We start from the raw sequence: 19,434 nt of genomic DNA on the forward strand, positions 1-19,434 counted from the left end.
TTTATCAATTCTTTTGTATGTTTACAACATTTCCCAGTAAAACTGAAAAGAAAGGAAGAACACAGTGAAGTAAGCTTCTATTCAGTATATGAAAAGTTTCCAATATAAGCTATGAAGATTGATGCTCAGACCCTCTATTTCTTCCCCGTGCCTGGGATTTGCCCTACCCTGTGCCTTTACACAAATACAATTCCACAAAGGCTGTGGCTGGGAACATGCACACACTCATACAGATCCACAAAGACACACACACACACACACACACAGATGGCAGCCAGCATTGTCACCCTTCCTGCTCTTTCTCCAGCAGTGTAGCTGGGACTAGCAAACTAGCAGTCCTCCTTTGTAGTTGGAGTGTGGACCTTGGGCATCAAAGTCAGCCTTGGTGCGAACCATCCAGGTTTCCTTCTAGGCCCCAAGGAGAAGGAGAGGGCCCCGGTGCTGGGAGGAGAATCTTCTGGCTGCCTGGCAGGTCTGCACGCAGGAGGGAGCTGTCTGAAGAGCCTGCGGAATGCTGGCCTGCGGCAGGGCATGCAGAGTTGACCTTCAGAGAGCAGTATCAGGCGTATCAAATGCACTCACCCTTCTGAGATTCCTTCTTCCCTCTGACATTGCTAAAAATGGAATCAGCTGCAAACAGTATGTGACTGTGTATGGTAATTTGCGTAAAGCTTGTCAAGTGTAACATTGAGCCAGAAACGTGGTATGATCTGGGATCAAAATATTATTTTTAAAATGAAATGTAATAGCATTCTGGCAAGCCAGTGAAACCCCATAAGACTTAGCCAACCCTTTTAAAACTTTACTCTCTCCCTAGACACCTCTCCAAGCCCTCGCAAGGCTGGGCAGGGCTTTCCCGTAGCTTGCCATGCTGGAGGTAAAAACCCATCACTCACTCAGCCATAGACAGAGTCCCCTGGGACTACCTCTTACTAACAGGACCACGCCACTCCTAAAGCAGAGTCCGGTGAGATCCAGTGTCTTTTTAGAGTGATTATAGCTTGTCAAGTCACTGTGTTCTTTCTACTTTTTTTTTTTTCTCCTTGTGAATTGAGACCACGTGGGAATAGAACAAATTACATTTAGGCCTTTTACCGAAACACAATTTTTGACCGGCTTCATCTGCCTTTGGCTCACAGTGAGGTCTACCTCTGTTAACAAATATTAACTTCAAACGTTTTGAATTATAGGGACCGGGAAGCCTAAGAGTCTTGCCCATCAGCTGCAATAAATTTGTGTTAATTCTAGGAACAGGGAAGCTTTTAAAGGAAGGAGAGCTCTTTGGGTTTTCTCCCAGTCACTCATGTGTATCACCGGATGTCGGAAAGTCATAGCACATTGTGTTTTATTTTGTCACGATGAGTGCTGACTGTGAGGGGCATGCCATGGCGTGCCTAAGTAATGGAATTAGCTTGAGTCGAGTCTGTATTTAATGCAAATCTGGGAAATGGTTCGTGTGGCCTGGATCTCGGGTTGGCTTGGATCATTTCCCCAGCCTCCTCATTGCTTCCCTGGATGCATAGTACGGACTTAATAAGGGATATAAAAAGTAAGGGAAACGAGAAACAACAAAAAAAGTGAATATAAAAAGGAAGGGAGGAGAAGAGAAGGAAGAAAGAAAGAAAGAAAGAAAGAAAGAAAGAAAGAAAGAAAGAAAGAAAGAAAGAAAGAAAGAAAGAAAGAAAGAAAGAAAGAAAGAAAGAAAGAAAGAGATAGAAGATGAAGATGAAAAGAGAAAGGAAGAAAGGCGAAAAAGTGGAATCAAGAAGCAGGAGAGGAGAGAACAGAGGTCACACATCCACTTAGCTCCCTGAACTGAGCAAGTTCCTGCAAGGAACTTGGTGGCTTCCAGGGACACTGCCTCATCCCGTAATAGAAGCATCAAGTCAAGGGTTTCACTGCAAATTATTTTTGCTTTTTTTTTTCACCCTAGAAGAAAGCACTCTATTAGATTAACGAGCAAGCTGAGTTTGGGCCTGCTTGTACTAGTCTGATTAAGATCTAGATCCCAGCAAGTCAGGCACAAGTTGCTCTATTCTGAGCCCGTGTGCTCCTGCTTGACCTTCGACCCCATCAGTGGGGCTCAGAATGGCACAAAATGGAATGCCCACAACTGAAGTTTGCTGGAATAGAATTCATCTGGAAAGTATATGATTCCCCCCCCCATGAGTTTTGGCTATTTCACTTAAATGCATGAACACATGCACACATGCAGACATGCACACATGCGCACACATGCAGATGTACACACATGCACACATGCAAATGTACACACATGCACACATGTGCACATGCACACATGTACACATGCACACATACACAGCTTCAATTTAAGGCTTTTCAAGTAATCAGGCACAGGCATCTTATACGTTGCTGCGTCTTTCCATAGCACAATTAACACGAGAGTGTCTTTAGGCTTGTGCGGACGTCCCCTTCCTGTTCTCTATGACAGGACCATCCCCCTACAGAAGCACTTGACTTTAGATTTCAGTGCAACATCGATTCCTCATGTCAGCAGCCTGACTGACAATGTCACTCTTTCTTGTGGCTCTGAGGGCACTCAGATAGGGAGTTTGTTATTTATTGGCTGAACAAAAAGAGCTAATTTCCAAAGTACACAGTGAAGGGGAGCCGGGCCGTACCAGCTAAATCCTACTTTTGTATTCAATGAGCTTTATTGAGGATTTGCATACTCAGTAGGGAGAATTGACAGACGTGCACTCTGCTCCATGTTATTATTTCACATCCTATCACTACTTCTCTCTTGTCCAGTTTGAACCCCTGGAATGTTCCTGTTAATTTCCTAAGTTTTGTCATTCTCACAGAGGGATAACTTCAGCAATGTCACCAGAATGAAATGGTGAGAGATGATGTCCTTCACAAATGACATTGGGAAGGAGAAAAAAGAGAATTCACAGTTATATAGCTAATAATCTAGCATTTATTTAACATTAGATATTTTATTAGATTATTGAAAGATTATTAGATGATTACACAAGATAACGAAGAGTTCCATGTGGATGCACACATAGCTCTACATATCTCATACTTACTTTGTGCCAGTTGTTTATCTCTTTTAGTCTCCACCACAAACCCAGGAAGCAAATATCATTATCCCCATTTTATAGATGTATCACTTGAAGCTTAAAGAAGAAAAGTGACTTGCTAAGTTCATCGGCTGATAAGTGGAAGTGCAGGCATTTGAACCCTTATGTTTGCCTGGCCCATGTCCTGAATTAGACTGTCTGGATTCAAATTCTGGCTCAGCTCTGTTGTGTATGTGTGTTCCTGATGTATGACCATGAGCTTATCAGTAAACCTCTCTGTGCTCAGTGCAAATAATGGTGGGAGCTACCATTATAGACTTGTTTCAAGAAATAAATAAAATGATATCTTTTAGTGCTCAGAACCAAGCACGTGATAGACTCCCATAAATGTAGCTATTATTAAAATGTTTATCATTAATAGAGGTAATCATCTTTCATTGTATGCCACTGGTTTCTTCATCCTTGTTCTAACAGATCTATTGTGCATGTACCTTTTATGGAAAGCCCGCTCAGATCTGTTTTGGAAGCAAACATGGGTACCAGTAACAATGCTTCAATTAATTTCATATTTTGCTCCACAGTAGGGCCTGCTGCAGAAGTGTTTCTCCTGTCCTCCTGCCTTTGGACCTGAGCAGGAACTGCCCATCTGCATGAGGACACCTTCTGGCGACACTAAAATATTGTCCTTACTGTATCCCATCACCAGGAAGACAAGCAATGGATGACAAGTGAAAATTTTTAGTGGGAAACTATTTGGGAATGGTTTTGCTTTCACATATGGACACAGCCTGACTGGAACTGGGGAACTCTCCCTCGCTGGTTTCTTTTCAAGGTCTTGAGATATGCTCTAAAAAACATCTCAGGCCATCTGGCCTATGTTTTCACAATCATGACTCCTAAATGTAAACATGGTCAGAGAGGATATTTGGAATAAAAGAAACTAATGAAATTCTTGTAACTTAATGGGGTTGCTCTGCGTCTTGGTCACTTAATTATTCATTTTTTTTCTTCCATTCTCTCAATCATCAAGATTGAGAATCTATTAAGAAGAAAGAGCTGCACTGGTGTGGGGAATTCTATTAATAAGATAAGTATCTTAGTAGCGACCATTTATGTAATCTTCGTTTATGGAGCACTCTATGAGGAACAGAAAACCCTACGCAAACTAGCTTGAGCAAAACAAGAAATTTACTGGAACTGACAAACCATCCAGGGGTAGATCCTAACTCAAGCAGGGTTTGATCTGTGGCCTCAAGCAATGTCATCGGGACTCATCCTTCTGCCTCACGGTGGCACTTTCCTCTGGGCCGTCTCTGGTCTTTGCAGGCCCTCTGTTTATCTCTTTGGAGCCGCAAGTGTGTGGCCGGGAGGGCGCTGTCTTTGCCAGTTATTCCAGCAAAGTCTCGGGACTGGCTCCAATTTGGTGTGTTCGGCCTGGCGAGGATCATAACCCCAAAACCCCAACGGTGACTAACTGGACCCAGAGCGTTTGTCCTTGCCTGGAGGCTGGAATAGGACTCACCTGAAGCTCATGAGATGGAGAAGGACGGTGCCCAGAGGAGAAGCAAGGTGCTGTCACTGGAAAAATAGAAATGCAGGGAAAAACAATACATGTGCATTATGATAGGGAAAGCTCCCCAAATTCATTCTTCCATGATTTTTAGTTGAGCTCAAGGCCACATGGAATGAAAAACCAAGCTGAAACTTTCTGCCAAGCTAAGCTGGTCATAGGACTGAGTCCTGGGATATAAACCGGAGGGTCAGGTGGAAGCTTCTAGGCATCTTCCTTAAAATACTGCACGTGCTTTCCTTTTGCATCCCTTGTCCTCATTCCTCCTCCTTTCTGTGGCCTGGCTGTGTTCTGAACCACAGACAGATGGCCACACCCTGTGGCCAGGTGCAAGGAGCCAAGAAATGCCAAAGCCAGAATTCAAGCAGAGATTGGTTTGACTCTCAGTCCAATGCTCCTTCCACTGTGCCATTTTATCAAGGCCTTCCACACAAAGAGTTTACTCAATAAAAGGTATAAGACAAGTGTACAAAGAGACTTCAGAATAAAGTGCAAGGCCATAGTTCAGTACTAACTTTGTGGACTTTGGTGAGAGAATCTTCCCTACTTACTGTACATAAATTGGGGGCAAGAAAATAAACTTTCCCAAGCCTCAGTTACCACACCTATAAAGTGAATAATGATATTGCAAAGATTTAATGAAACAATCAATGTAGAGTGCCTAGCACAGATGCTGGTGCATAAGTTGTGGCCAACTCCACCCCCAACATCTTCTCCACCCTCCTCCTCATCCTCCTTCTCCAAGTTTGAATGTGGTAAGTGCCAGAAGGAAAGCACTAAGTGTTTTAAAGAGAGTAGTCAGTTCAAGCTGAGTTTTAAGAATAGATATATTACAACTTATTGGGATAATCAGGCCCTATCCGTGGAAATTATGGGGTTAAGACAAGAAATCTGCATTTTGACAAGTGTCCTTATTGATTTTTCTTCAGGTGAACTACAGAAGACATCTTGAGAAATAGCTGATTAGGAGATAATATTGGAAAAATAGGTGGAAAAAGGAAAAGGAAGAAAAGAAGGAGGAAAGGAAGGGAGGGAGGGAGGGAGGGAGGAAGAGAAAAAGTATAGGCTGAAAAAAAAAAAAAAAAAAAAGACAGGCTGCAAGTAGATATTGGAAAGTCCTAAAAGTTGAACTAGAAAATTTGGACTCAATAATTAATGGGAGCCACTTCATGTTTTTGAATAGAGTTTTAACCCAACCTTTGATTTAGGAACGATAATCTGGTAATTATATGTTGGAACATTTGAAGAAAGATAAGAAAATTAGACATTTCTTGCATGTGCTGCTCCAAGGCTAGGTAGCAGAAAGAACTAAGAGAACTTGGAAAAGTTTTTTTAAATGCTGTTTGGGAAGTGAATGATGATGAACCCGGATTTGGACAGGTTCTATTCAAGATGCCATCAGGACATGTACCAGACAGTGAAAAGGCAGATCTATAGTTGATAAAGGAGAAGTCCGTAAAATACTATTAATATTATGTCATTGCCCAACTTTAAAACCTTTTTCTTTTTAAATAACAACAACAACAATAATACTTTGAACAAAAAGTGACTATGGCTATTTCTACTTGGCGTGTTCAACTACGTTGGAATCATACTGCTGGTTTGAACTGTCATCACTGTTGGGTAGCAAGTAACTGAGCCGCCTTCGAGCAGTCGAAGAGCAGAGCAAAGTGGAATGTGTGTAACCCAACCCCTCCCGAGAAGCCGACCCACAGAGCGCATGCAGTTGCCTTTGCTGGGGCCCCATGCCCAAGCCTTGTAACTCAATAATCTTGTCAGGCTAATTGGTCACAGGTGGTCCACAAAGCTGAGTGAACAAGCTGAGCCTGCTCGCCATTTTGGAGGCTGTCTTAACACGTTGCTTAAAATTGGGTGTTTATGATCTCTCAGCTTTAGTGGTTCTAAACCAGGGATGATGTTGCCCCTCAGAAAAGACTTGGCAATGTCTGAAGACGTTTTTTATTGTCACAACTGGGGAAGGTGTGGGTACCGGCATCTAGAGATCGGGATGCTGCCAAACATCCTATCATGCTCTAGATAGCCTCCTACAACAATTAATTAGAGACAGGGGCTCTGTGTCTTCCCCTAATTATTTGTTTAGCAGAACACACCGTGGCTGTGCGATGATCAGAAACCAAAGTGAAGAAGACTTCACTCAGCCCTGAACTTGGAAAAGGTATTAGTGGGTCCTGAACTTGGCAGTGGAAAAATGTGTGTGTGTGTGTGTGTGTGCATGGGTGTGTGTATGAGCAAGAGAGACAGAGAGAGAAAGGAAGAGAAGGAGTCATTGTGAAAAATAATTTGCAAGCAGAGACAGCAATCCAAATCTGAACAAAGGAAATTGTTTAATGTTAAGGCCCGACAACACATGCATAGCAATGCCAGGCTGGGGAATGAGTGGGATGAATCTAACCCAGTAACTTACAATAAAATGTCTACAAATTGTGTGCAAAAGGCAGAATCTCACCCCAACAGTAAATAACAAAAGGCAAGCTATGCAAATTCAGTCCTTCACAAAAATCATCCTGTCATTTTTGTACAGATTGGCAGTGATCACAGGAGTAGCGTAATAAGAATGTTGAAAGGCAAGGGAAGAATGGCTTTCCAGAAGCAATGGGAGTTGGCAGCACTTCACCTCCAAAGATGGGCACTGGGAATTTCCTGATGGGTTGTACATTATCTGCCCAGTGGGTGGTCCTGGAGTAGCCCAGCGGGAGGGCCCAGCAGGGCACAAGTGATAATAGGAACACACGCTGTTGTTCTAGTGTAACCTCCAGGAAGTCTGTAGGTATGAAAGCTCTGGAGCTGCCGTTTGGAAAGAGCAGAAGGCTGAGCAAATGTGGAGTCAATGTGATGGGATTACCAGGGAAAGCATGGTCCTAACCCACTATGCATGTCCCTCTCTACCAACCCCACTGCTCAATGCAGTGTTGAGAAAATGGCCCTAGCTTCCTTAAGAGTGGCTAGAATATCCCTGAGAAAAGACTATGTAATAAATTAGCTCTGGAACCTGTCACCCTGGGATTGGTGACTGCAAGTGAGAAAAACAGTTCTTAAGAAATTCGAACGTAAGTGGCCAGCAAACTTCCCTTTTCAAAAGAAACCATTGTCCTCTCTTTCTACTCCTTTCATTACCGAGATTTTGGGGTGCTTGCCTGTTTTACTGCCTTGGCATCTGTGTAAGTTTCCTATGGCTAACATAAAAAAAAATATATACTGCAAATTTAGTGGCATAAAATAACTCAAATTTATTATCTTGCAATTCTGGAGGTCAGAAGTCCCGCATGGGCCCCACTGGGCTAAAATCAAGGTGTGGGCAGGAATGCATTCCTTCTGGAGGCTCTCGGGGAGATTCCCTTTCCTTACCTCTTCTACCTGCATGCGTTCCTTGGCTCAAGCCTCCTCCCATCTCCAATGCCAGCAATGGCCAGGGGAGCCTTTCTCACATGCCATCACTCTGACTTTGACTTCTCTGCCTCCCTTTTCCAACTGTTAAGAATCTTTGTGACTACATTAAGCCCTCCCAGATAATCCAGGACAGTATTCCTATTTTAAGATCAGCTTGTTAGCAACCTTAATTCCGTCTGAAGATTTTAATTTTCCCCTGCTATATGGTGTAACATACATAAAAATTCTAGGGATTAGAACATAGACATCTTTGGGGAGGCCACAATTCTGCCTAGCACATTTTTTCTGTTTGATCTTCCCTTTGCCATCTGGAGTTGGTAGCTCGTTTAGGGCACATGCAGTGCCAGCGTGGCTATAAATAAATATTTTCCTAAGTGAATGAACACGTCAATGAGTGGATGAAGAAATGATGAGTTAATATTCAGCTTCCTAACTTAACTTTATAAATCCTGAAAATAGATGTAATTACTAGAGCCTCTGAACTCTCACCCTCAGAACTGATAAAAAAAAAAAAAAACCTTCAGAGACCATGTGTTCACCCCCACGGACCGCTCAGTCATGTTTCCAGCTTCACTTCTGACTTTAGTGACTCATCTCTTGGCCTTCTCAGAAGTCAGTAGTTCAAGACCAGAATGGGCAAAATCTCTCTCCGGTCTTCCCCACCTCAGCAAGATGCTCAATTATGCAAACCTTGTTCTCTCACAGCTCCACCCTTTATCCATTTGTGTTGTTTTAATCACTTCAATTCACGATGTTTCTTTAAAAAAAAAAATCCCATGAATTTATTCCAACTAATTAACCTCTTTTCCATTCACTCCAGAGCTTGTGCTAAAGAAGGTGACATGAGTTAGACTGGTCAGTCACTGTAGAGTTTTTATTTACAGGACTCCTCTGGGAAGTATTGAGCCCTTCTGGATTCAGATTTATTTTCCTATTAGTTTTTTCTGAAATTCTGACAGCTGTAAACATAATTAGGATGATAAAATAGAACATAACTATATGTGTAGAGAAAAAACGTTTTCCTCAATTAAAACAAATTATTTGCCTTTCCAACTATAGGCTAGCAAAGACACATTTAGCTCTATATTCTGCAGAGGACTATTTGATCAAGGGCAGTCTTGCTGTAACCATGCACTCCCATGCTGGGTACCCCCCACTCATCACTTGTGTCCAAACTTCTTCATTTACATTACTGGTTTATGGATGTTAATTTTTAATATTAGCCCAATCAAAATACATTAGCATCTTAATCTCCTACCCTGCAAAACAACATTTATTCATTCCCAAAATATTGTACTTATTTGTCTAATTCTATCATTCAATCCCTCTCCTCTGATATGATTGCTCTAAAACAGAGGGAATTATGTAAACATCTGGCTACCAGCTGTGACAGTCATTAATCTTAATAAGTTTCACACCCACATTCATTAAAGAACAGCATTTGGTCCAAAGTTACCCAACAATCAGTGACAGAGTTAATTGGAAGCTACATCTTCTCACACAACTTCCCTTCCGTAGTCTCTGACGAAAGAGTTTATTGGCATCAACCCATTCCCAGCAGTGAAACTGGCTGCATGGATAGTAAAATCACCATTGACCGAGCTTGGGCGCTTTCTGGAGATCAAATTCTCAGAGATACTTTACCTACATTTCAGTTAATTTTCCATAATCACAGGAGGTGGATATTATTGTCCCTCTTTTATAGATAAGGAAACTACAGCTTAGAGATGTTCAGCAATTTGTCCAAAGCAATACCACTAAAAAGTGGCAGAGCTAGAAACTTAATTTTTTACAACTAAATGACTCTAAAACTCAGATTTTTAACCTGTTCTTTTTTTAACTCTTCAACACATATTTACTATTCTAAAATGAAAAAAAAAAAGAAAGTGAATAAAGGTTATAATAAGGATATTTTTTCATAATTGAAAGGAGAAATATATTTATGAGGTAAAATTCTTAAATATTATTTTTAACTGTCCTTTGCATAATTCCTTGCTTGGTATTCTCCATGAGGTCTTTCTGCTGTCAGACGACTAGTTAGGGCATGCTGCGTATGACTTGCCTTCCTCTTGGGCTTGGACTTCCCAACTCGATGTCCTCACTTCAGAGTGATTCTCCATGTGGGTTAAACCTGCACTTTCTTTATTGGGGGGTGGGGCATCCCTAGACATTTTTAATGATCCCTGTCTCTCACTGGTGGCAGCAGTCAGTTGGAGCCCTTTGCTCTCAGGCCTGCCCCGCCTCCGTCCCTGTGCTTCCTTCTCCACTCCTTGCTCACCTCTGCCTGTCTCCAGCCTCCTCGGCCACTCCATCTTCTCCTGCATTTCCTGTTTATTTCTCCCCTCACATCCCACTTTCATGGTCAAGTCCCAGTCAGCTGTTGCCTTCTTCTGCACGTTCTTGTCTTAATTCAGCAAGATTCCATTAAGGACCATTGCACTGGACACTCTGTGTTCCACAGTTTCCGATATTTCCTTTTGTCCTCTTTTTCTCGTTTTTCTGTCACCGCACATTCCTTTTCTATTGAGCTCCAATAACTAGCATGTAGGGGTGAGTGCAAGTCCACAGTATGTCTTTCAGAATAAGGTCCAAGATTACTGCCAATAACACTCAGCTTAACCTAGGATACCAATCCACGTTCTCACAGACAGCATCATCACTTGGAGCCAAAGATGTTACCACTGGCAGGAAATCTAAAAATAATGGAGGGAGTGATTATTTTTTCTCCAATAAGAAAACCCACAATATCTTGTAAGGTAGAACAACCTTTATATAACTCTAGGCAGACCTTTGTTTCACAAACTTCAATAGTGCTTGTCCATAGTAACTTATTCAGGGATTATGTTATTTCATAAAAGAATAGCATTTTTTCAAAATGTTTCTCCTTCATGAAAAATTAATGATTCCAAAATGAGGTGCTCTATCCATTCATTCATCTCTCCAACAGATATTTATTGTGCCCTTTTATGTACAAGACACGACATTAGACATTATGGATAATGCAGAGAGTACAGGCTACCCTGCCTTTGCCCTGAAAGCCTTTACTGAACGAGGGAGAGGGAATGAACACTGCAGGGGATGGGGACTGGGTGCACAGGCATTCCGGTCTTTACTCTCTGCTCTGAGGGATGCCTTTTCTGTCCATCCTACTCAGGCTCATTTTATTAGCCAGGTGCTGGGAGAATAGCATCCTCTGCTGAAAGCATAAATATGAAGAGGGCATTAAAAGGCAAAATAAATGTTCTCTAGCAGGGTGACCCAAGTAAGCATAACCAAGACCTCCATACGCTGAAGGGGGAGACCCTCTTCTCTGTGTGTTGGTGCCACGTTCAAAGTCAAGTTAGGACTTCCTTCCCAGAGCCCAGAGCTGCCCCCGGCCTCTCCTTGCTCAAACTGATGACCAGGTTGACATTACTGAAAGCAGCACTCCCATCCTTTCCTTCCTGCTCCGCGATGTTTATTTCTATTAAAATGCAAGTACCCCAGGAGGTGAAAGGCAGCCATGGAATGAGCTCCCAGAAACCCATGCCCCTACTTCACTATTCTGCTCGGAAGCAGCTCTGCTTGTGAAACCCGCTACAAAGGAGACGATCTAGGCATTTGCCCCAGTGTAACTCCAGCCATTCCGTTTTGTTGCTGGCCAGTCTTTTTTCTGCACATCCGCCCTTGCTGCAGAGCAATTTAAATGGCCGGCCATTACTTGAGAGAGACCTCCATAAAGTGACTTCCCCGCTACAGCAGATTATGGTTCAGGAGAGAGAGGACAGTCATACCTGTTCCTTTTCTTGGGGCCCAAAATTATGGCTCTGTTATTTCTTCTAGGGGTAGCAACTAATACAGAGCTAGCCGGACACCTCACAAAACTGGCTCATAAAAAATGAAGGATGACTGGGCCAGACTGAGCCCTTCAGGGTGTTATCTAAGAGAGGAGCAGGTGTCATTTCAGAAAAGTCAAAAAGGCTGTGACAATGTAGGAAGAAGCTTTTGTGACCCTAAAATGGGGCGGAATAGGATGGAATACAGCTGCCGCGCAAATCATTTGAACAGCCTTCTTTCTCTGGTGAATAACCCACTCAAGGGGACACTTCCGCTTGTAACAAACCACAGGAAGGAACCTACTGATTCCATGTTCAAGGTGCAGGTCTGTCATCTTCCATGAGCCAAGACTCCCAGGAAAATATGAGAAGCCCTTGCCCTCGTGCCTTCAGACTCTTCGTTGGCAATTAGCACTGCCATAATAATTCTGAAAGCCCAAACCGGCACCCTTGTCAGTTCAGCTCAAAGACAGCGTCTTCAACACATCCATCTGAACTCTCCATTCCGCTCTGGTCTTTGTTTTTCCTGAACCCCTCTGGCACTCATAATCCACTGCTCACTACTAAGCAATTACAAATGGCCTTTTTGGTTATCTCAGACCTTTTTCGAATAGGTCAGGGTATTATTTAATGTTCATATTGTCCTTTGTTTCACAGGTGATAATCTTATTTCTCCAAATTAGTCCCTCTTTGAAGGCAGAACGTGCAGATTTCTTTTAAGCTGATGGGGATATTGTGTTTGGAATTAAAATTCAGCTCACATGGGCCTACAAGTCCAAGTCCATGTGCCATGAGAATGATGGCACAAGATACTCCAAGTTTGAGCTGTGTCTGAACATCCATGTGATCACTGTGCTCTTGTTTCCTGGGATCATCCTCTTCTCACACCGGAGCCGGCACACTGCTGGGGTCTGTCTACACGGCCTATTAAGAAGATGAAAAGCATCTAAAAAATATCTTCCAGGAGCATTGCTTTTATTCCATGGTAAATAATGCAGACATTATTTATACATGAAAACAGATATTTTAAAGAGTAGAGTATAAAACGCCTGTTATTTTCTAAGATAAAACTTGAGTGGAATCCCATATGAGAGCAGGACTCTCAGGCTACACAGACACCCTCCATACTCCTCCCCTCCCCCACTGCCATCCCCCCCCTGCCCCCATCAAGCCTGTGCCAAGCGAGTCCAGGCTCCTTTGATATTAGTGAGCCTGTGTTCGAGTTTGAGAAGCACTGCTCTTCCACTCGTATGACAGGGAGGAAGAGAGGAGGCGCTTAATAAATGTTTATTGACATGTCGATTTATTGTTTCAGCAAAATTCAGAGTAGCACCAGGAAGTTGAAATCAAATCTTCTTTTCCATGCAAGTGGCAAGGGCGCTCAATAACAGCTTTTCTGGCACTGGAAAAACATCCTACCAGAGACGGGTTCTACTTTGCTGCCACAGGTGGTAAGCCAGCAATGGCTCTCTTGTCAATGAAATGGTGATAAGAATGAGAACATGGACCTGTAATCCTAGCACTCTGGGAGGCCGAGGTGAGAGGATTGCTCAAGGTCAGGAGTTCGAAACCGGCCTGAGCAAGAGCGAGACCCCATCTCTACTAAAAATAGAAAGAAATTAATTGGCCAACTAAAAATATATAGAAAAAATTAGCCAGGCATGTTGGCGCATGCCTGTAGTCCCAGCTACTCGAGAGGCTAAGGCAGAAGGATTGCTTGAGCCCAGGAGTTTGAGGTTGCCATGAGCTAGGCTGATGCCACGGCACTCTAGCCTGGGCAACAGAGTGAGACTCTGTCTCAAGAAAAAAAAAATGAGAACATGGTTCAAGAGAAGGTGACATTGTGGAGGAGTAGGACAGGCAGAATGGCAACACATGCATGACAGGGAAGAGCCACAGCAGAGCAGAGAAACAAGTTTCAGAAGCAAAGGAACTGGCAAGTCTTGTTTTCCTTCCAAACTCAAACCTCCAAGAAACAAACAGTTGGTTTTTGTTTTCTTTGGGCTTCGTTCCTGTTTTGCTTTTGTGCCTCAGAAAGGACCAGAAAAATACAGCAGCTCAGGTGAAACTTTTATGTCAGCAGGAAAGACAAAAACCCAGATTAACCACCCTGGCAGCGCACCCCTCAGCGGCTCCCAACCACAAAGCGAGCACCCTGTCTTGTTTCGAGAAACCCCAGCCAAAAACAAAATTGCTTTGCCAGCGTTGCCAAGTGGAACTAGAGTTGACACAACTTTTCAAACCTCATAATTTGGTCATTGGCAGGTTATTGCAACTTCCCCCGTAAAACTGGGCCCCATGACTAAAAGGTTTCGTTTCCGTCGTGGCACGAAGAGAAACTTGTCGCTGAGCACCGCTGGTGCAACCTAAGCCCCGGATTCCTCCGTCGTCTCCACGTGGGATTATAGTGTCTCGGGAAGGGGGTGCAGTCATCTGGGCGCTCTCTGTCAGCAGCCAAGGACGACCCGTGGAGCTGTCTCCTCCCATCGGGCGTCCTGGGTGTGTTCCTCCTTCTGACCACTGCGGCATTCACCCAGGCTGTCCGTGTGCCTGGCAGAGATAGGTCCTTCAAGGAATGACACTGGAACTCCTCTAGCCTGCCCAGTCTCGGTGGTTTCGGAGACAGGTGGTGGGGCTGGGCAGTGGGGTGGGACAGGGGTGGGTGGAGGGAGGAGGGAGCCACCCCTGTGTGCTCTGCTTACAGGCCCTGGGAAGGGTCTTAGGGATCATCCCATCCCCGACTCTCACTATGCAGAAGTGAGAGCTGAGTCTCAAAGAGGTTGAATGACTTGCTGAAGTTAGACGATGAGCAACTCATGGGGAGTAGGGGTAGACATGCATGTTGCTTTTGCTTTGGGGGGGGAATACTCTCATTGAGTCACTCCTCTAGATGTATTGCATAATTTATCTTTCTAAACTTCAGAAACCTATAGGGTAATATAGTAATATCCCTTATATTATCCCTTATAAATATAATATCCCTTATAAATACCCTTATATTATAATATAATATCCCTTATAAATACCCTTATATTACCCATAGGGTAATATAAGTAATATCTCTTATATTTTTTTACAGCCCCATATTATAAGGAAGGATACATGCTATGAAGAAAGGTGAGTTAAATCTGAAGCCACATTTGGCTACAAAGCCCATGCCTTTTCCTCTGTGCACCCAATGCCCATCCCCCACTCAGCAGTATCCATGACACCTTCCCAAGAAACTAACCCAAGGGGCAAAGGACTGGGCTCTTGCTGCCATGTGGAAGGTGTTAAAGGGGAGGATGGCTATTCCAAAGACTGTAAGTTGCCCCTAAGAAAATATTAATACATAGAAATCATAATATAAATTGATGTTTAGGTTTGCATTGTTACAACTAGAACCATCATGGGTTAAAAACTTTTTTGGACCCGTTGTTTGAGTGTGAAGACATGCTCTGAGTTCCTAATAATTGATTACCTTTAATGAGCCTACTGGGAATGTCATTAAAATATAGATTTGGATTTAGTAGAGCTGCAGTGAGATCAGAGATCCTTCATTTCAATAAGCTCCCAGGTAACACTCATGACGCCAGTCCACAGACCACACTTAGAGTGGCAAGGCTTTGGACCACAACCAATTCACAACTAGAGACTCATTCTAAATCAAAAGTTGCTAATTAGGCTGAAATGCCCTCTTTTTTTTTAATGAGGCTGACCCCTAAGTGAGTTCTAGCCACCTGTCTGGAAATTTTTCCCATTTCCAGTGCAATAAGCCACTGCCTACACCTGATATTCTACCTTCTCCAAGACATTACCTAGGCTTTGCAAAAAAAAAAATGATCTTTCAAAGCTCCACAAAGAAATGGCATTTGTGCGCTCTTAGGCACATCTGTGCCTGCTGCTAGTCATCTGTTGATTTCCAACAAGCCAACCAAAGTTTAGCAAGTTCCACTGTGGAAGGGTGAGCAGTGTGCCTCCTGCAGGAAGCTCCCACCCGCCTCTCCCACAATATAAGGGCCTTTCAGCCCCATCTTCCCAATGCGCACTTCAGTGAACATTCCACAGCAAGCATCTCCCTTCCAACTTGTGTCTGCCTCACAGATTTGCCCCACAAGATCCTTTTGCTGAATCACCTTTTCTCATTTGTAGTTTTGTCTCCCCAACCAAATTTAAGCTTCCTGTCTCGTTGCATCTTCCCATAATGCCCAGCCCAGGGTTGTGCTCAAGTGACAGGCCAACTAAATAGCTCTTAAGTCACTGAAAGTTTCATTCTCCTATTGTGTAAGAATGTAACTCTCTGCAAAGAGTGTCTGTGAAGATCACAGGAGGGAGGGACTCTTTAATTATTATGAGTCAATAAATTAACTTCTTACCTATTGTAGTGATGGGATTGTTATAAATTCACGCCAGAATTCACATCAATGGTGTCCAAGGATCATATGAGATAATGCATGTGAAAGCATTTGGTAAAGTATAAAGCCTTCTACAAGCGTAAGGTATTATCGTATTGTTCTTGTGACTTAGGCCATGTGGGTTTTTTTTGTTTTGTGTTGTTTTTCCAGAAGTGAACGAGCACAAGATCACCAAGAGATGAAAAACTGGCTTTAACTATACCCCAAACCCACTCCATATGAAAAGGGCTTTTTTTCACTCATTCATCCTTGAACTATAAATCAATAAACTAAGCGTCTCTCCTGGGCCAGGAAATTGAGGAAAGGGGAAAATAGTGGGATGGATCTGCAAACCTAATGCTAGTATCACATGGCAGCTCCCATTTCCTGAAGTTCAGGGGGAGCCAGGTACAATTTACTATGATCAGGGGAGCTATTTCATGGGCTGAAGGAGACAGCGAGAATGAGTGTCATTCACAGCAGGACAAGCTAATAGCATCCATGTGTTTGTCTGAATATACACAGGCTCTCCATATGCACGGTACCGTCGCCTTATTGAATAAGGCAGGCTACCACTTGCTTGCCTCCTGCCTGCCCAGACAGTCTTCCACCCCCTGCTTGGACTTTCTTTCTCACTACAGGTTCCTCATTGATGTCTTGGAGCAATTCCGGGCCCGGTATCCTATGCACTCTTCTCCTGGAACCACAGCAGCGTCTCCCAGACTCTGTCCCTTTGAAGACTCCTATCCCAGATGTGCTTCCTTGGGGCACCTTAAAACCAGCCTGGCCGAAGCAGACACCATCTTCCCTGCCAAGCCTTCTCCACTCCGAGCATTCTCCATGTCAAGAATGGTGCCACCGCACACCCAGGCAACTGGGAGTGACCGAGACCGGCTGACACTGATGCCCCTTCAAAGCAGCACTTGTTAAACATTGTTCTGATGTTTTTGGAGGAGTCCTTGAGGGCTTCCGGTGGGAAGAGTGGAGAAGAAGGGTTGCTTGAGGCTGTGTTCACCCGCTCCCTATTGCCCCAAGCCACTCAGCCCTGGCCTCACACCTGCAAGCTGTGGATAAGCAGACCCACTCTTTTAGGGTGACCCACTTATTCCAATTTTTCCAGGACTTCCTTCATTTTACCACTGAGAATCCTGGGTCTCAGGAAACCCCTCAGTCCAAGGCAGATTAAGACAGTGCTACCTCCCCTTAGAAGGCAATTTAGAGACCATCTGCAGTATCTTGGTGTTCTGGTTTGCTAGGGCTGCCAAGATAAGGTACCAATAACTGAGTGGCTTAAATAACAGAAAAGTATTGTTTTACAGTTTTAGAGGCTAGAAGCCTAAAATCAAAGTGTTGGTAGGGTTGGTTCTTTCAGGGGCTGGGAGAAAAATCTGTTCCATGCCTCTCTCCTAGCTGCTGGTGGTTTGTTGACAATCGTTGGCATTGTAGAAGCATCTCCCTGATCTCCGTCTTCACCTTCCCAAGGCATTTTCCCTGTTCGTGTGTCTGTGTCAGAATTTCCCCTTTTGTAAGAACACCAGTCATATCGGGTTAGAGGCCCACCCTAATGCAGTCTCAGTTCATCCTAACTTAACTAATCACATCTGCAATGATCCCATTTCCAAATAAGGTCACATTCTGAGGCACTGCAGGTTAGGACTTCAATATGTGGATTGAGGAGGGAACACAATTTCACTCATAACATGTGCTCTTGCTTACTTGGGAGTCTCAACCCCCAGACCCATTTCAGTCACCCCATGTAGCACATGGAGATCTTGCAACATTTCTGATTATTGTCAAGAATCTCCCTAAATGAAGCTCTGGCCAATAAAATTTTTACCATCTCATTTCTTTTTCCATGATTTTTACCTACCCTCTATTTTTTTTTTAAATCTCCTTATCTTTTAATTATCTATCCTTCTAAATTTGTTCCCAGACAGCTGAAAAATCTACTTTATTAGGCTTTGCCTGGGGAGTCTCCTAGACTTTCTCCCACTCTTAAATATGCCTCAAATTAGTCTCTGCCCCCAGTGCCTTCACTCAGGCCCTCATCACATCCAGCCTCGATCACACTAATCTAGCTCACTTTTCTGCTTCCTTCTAGTCATGTCCCCATCACCTCTTAATCTCCCTGCACCCCTCTGCCAAGAGGACCTTTCCACAGTGTACACCCAACAAGCCACTTCCACAGGCCACCTTCAGTGGCTCCCCGCAGAGCAGACAACATTCAGATGCCTTTTCTTAGCTCCCAGGGTCCTGTGTGGCCAACTCCTGCCTGCCTTCCTGGCCTCACATTGTCATCTCCTGTTCCTGCCTTTGCACATGCTGTTCCCTCTGCCCTCCATGCCCTTCTTCTCCCCATTGTTTTGAAGCTGTGTTCCTACTTACTCTTCAAACTCAGCTCCAATGTGACATCATCTGAGAAGCCTTCTCTAAACCTGCAGCCTGATCGGTGCTGTTCGTTGTACAACTCTGCACTGTGCGCACTGCAAATCAGCGCATTTCTTATCTGTCTCTTGCAGTTGGTCAGAGGACAAGAAGTTCACGAACCACTAAAAACTATCCCCCCCAATTGCACTTTGTACCCCATTTCCCCTCATTATTACATGTGTACCCTGGGGCACGTTATTTAACCTTTTAAGCCAAGAGTTTCTCTTCTGCAATATGTATATGCAATGAAAGTATGCGCTCACGAAGCTGTCGTGAGTATTAAATGAGATAATTAATGTAGAAAGCTTATCATGTGGCCTGGCACGTACCATAGGATCTCAAAAAGTACTGCTCAAAAACTGCAATAAAAACTGTTGCTACCACGTAGTTCTCGTTATTGGTATTGATTTCAGGAGCACTACAGCCCCGGGATGAAGATCACAGGCTCTAGATTTGTGCTGTTTGAGAGTGAATCCAGTTCCAAACGTTTATTAACCGTGTGTCCCATATCCGAGTCTCCATTGCTTCCCGTAAATGCAGATAATATAACAACTGCCTCATAGATGTTTGAGGGTAAAACAAGCTACTTTTGAAGCACTTGGAAGAGAACCTGGGATGTAGTAAGTGCTCAATAAATACTGGCCTCTAATACAATGGGCTTTCATCAGCATCCCAAAGGGTTCCATAACAAAATATTGAGAATCAATGCCCTGATCTGTGAACTCCTTAAGGGAGGGATCCTTTATCTTTGTGATCCAACCATATAGTACACAGAAGACGCTCAATGATTTTGT

Source organism: Microcebus murinus, chromosome 6 (genome assembly GCF_040939455.1).
Source record: "Microcebus murinus isolate Inina chromosome 6, M.murinus_Inina_mat1.0, whole genome shotgun sequence".
In the NCBI taxonomy this organism is placed as follows: Eukaryota; Metazoa; Chordata; class Mammalia; order Primates; family Cheirogaleidae; genus Microcebus; species Microcebus murinus.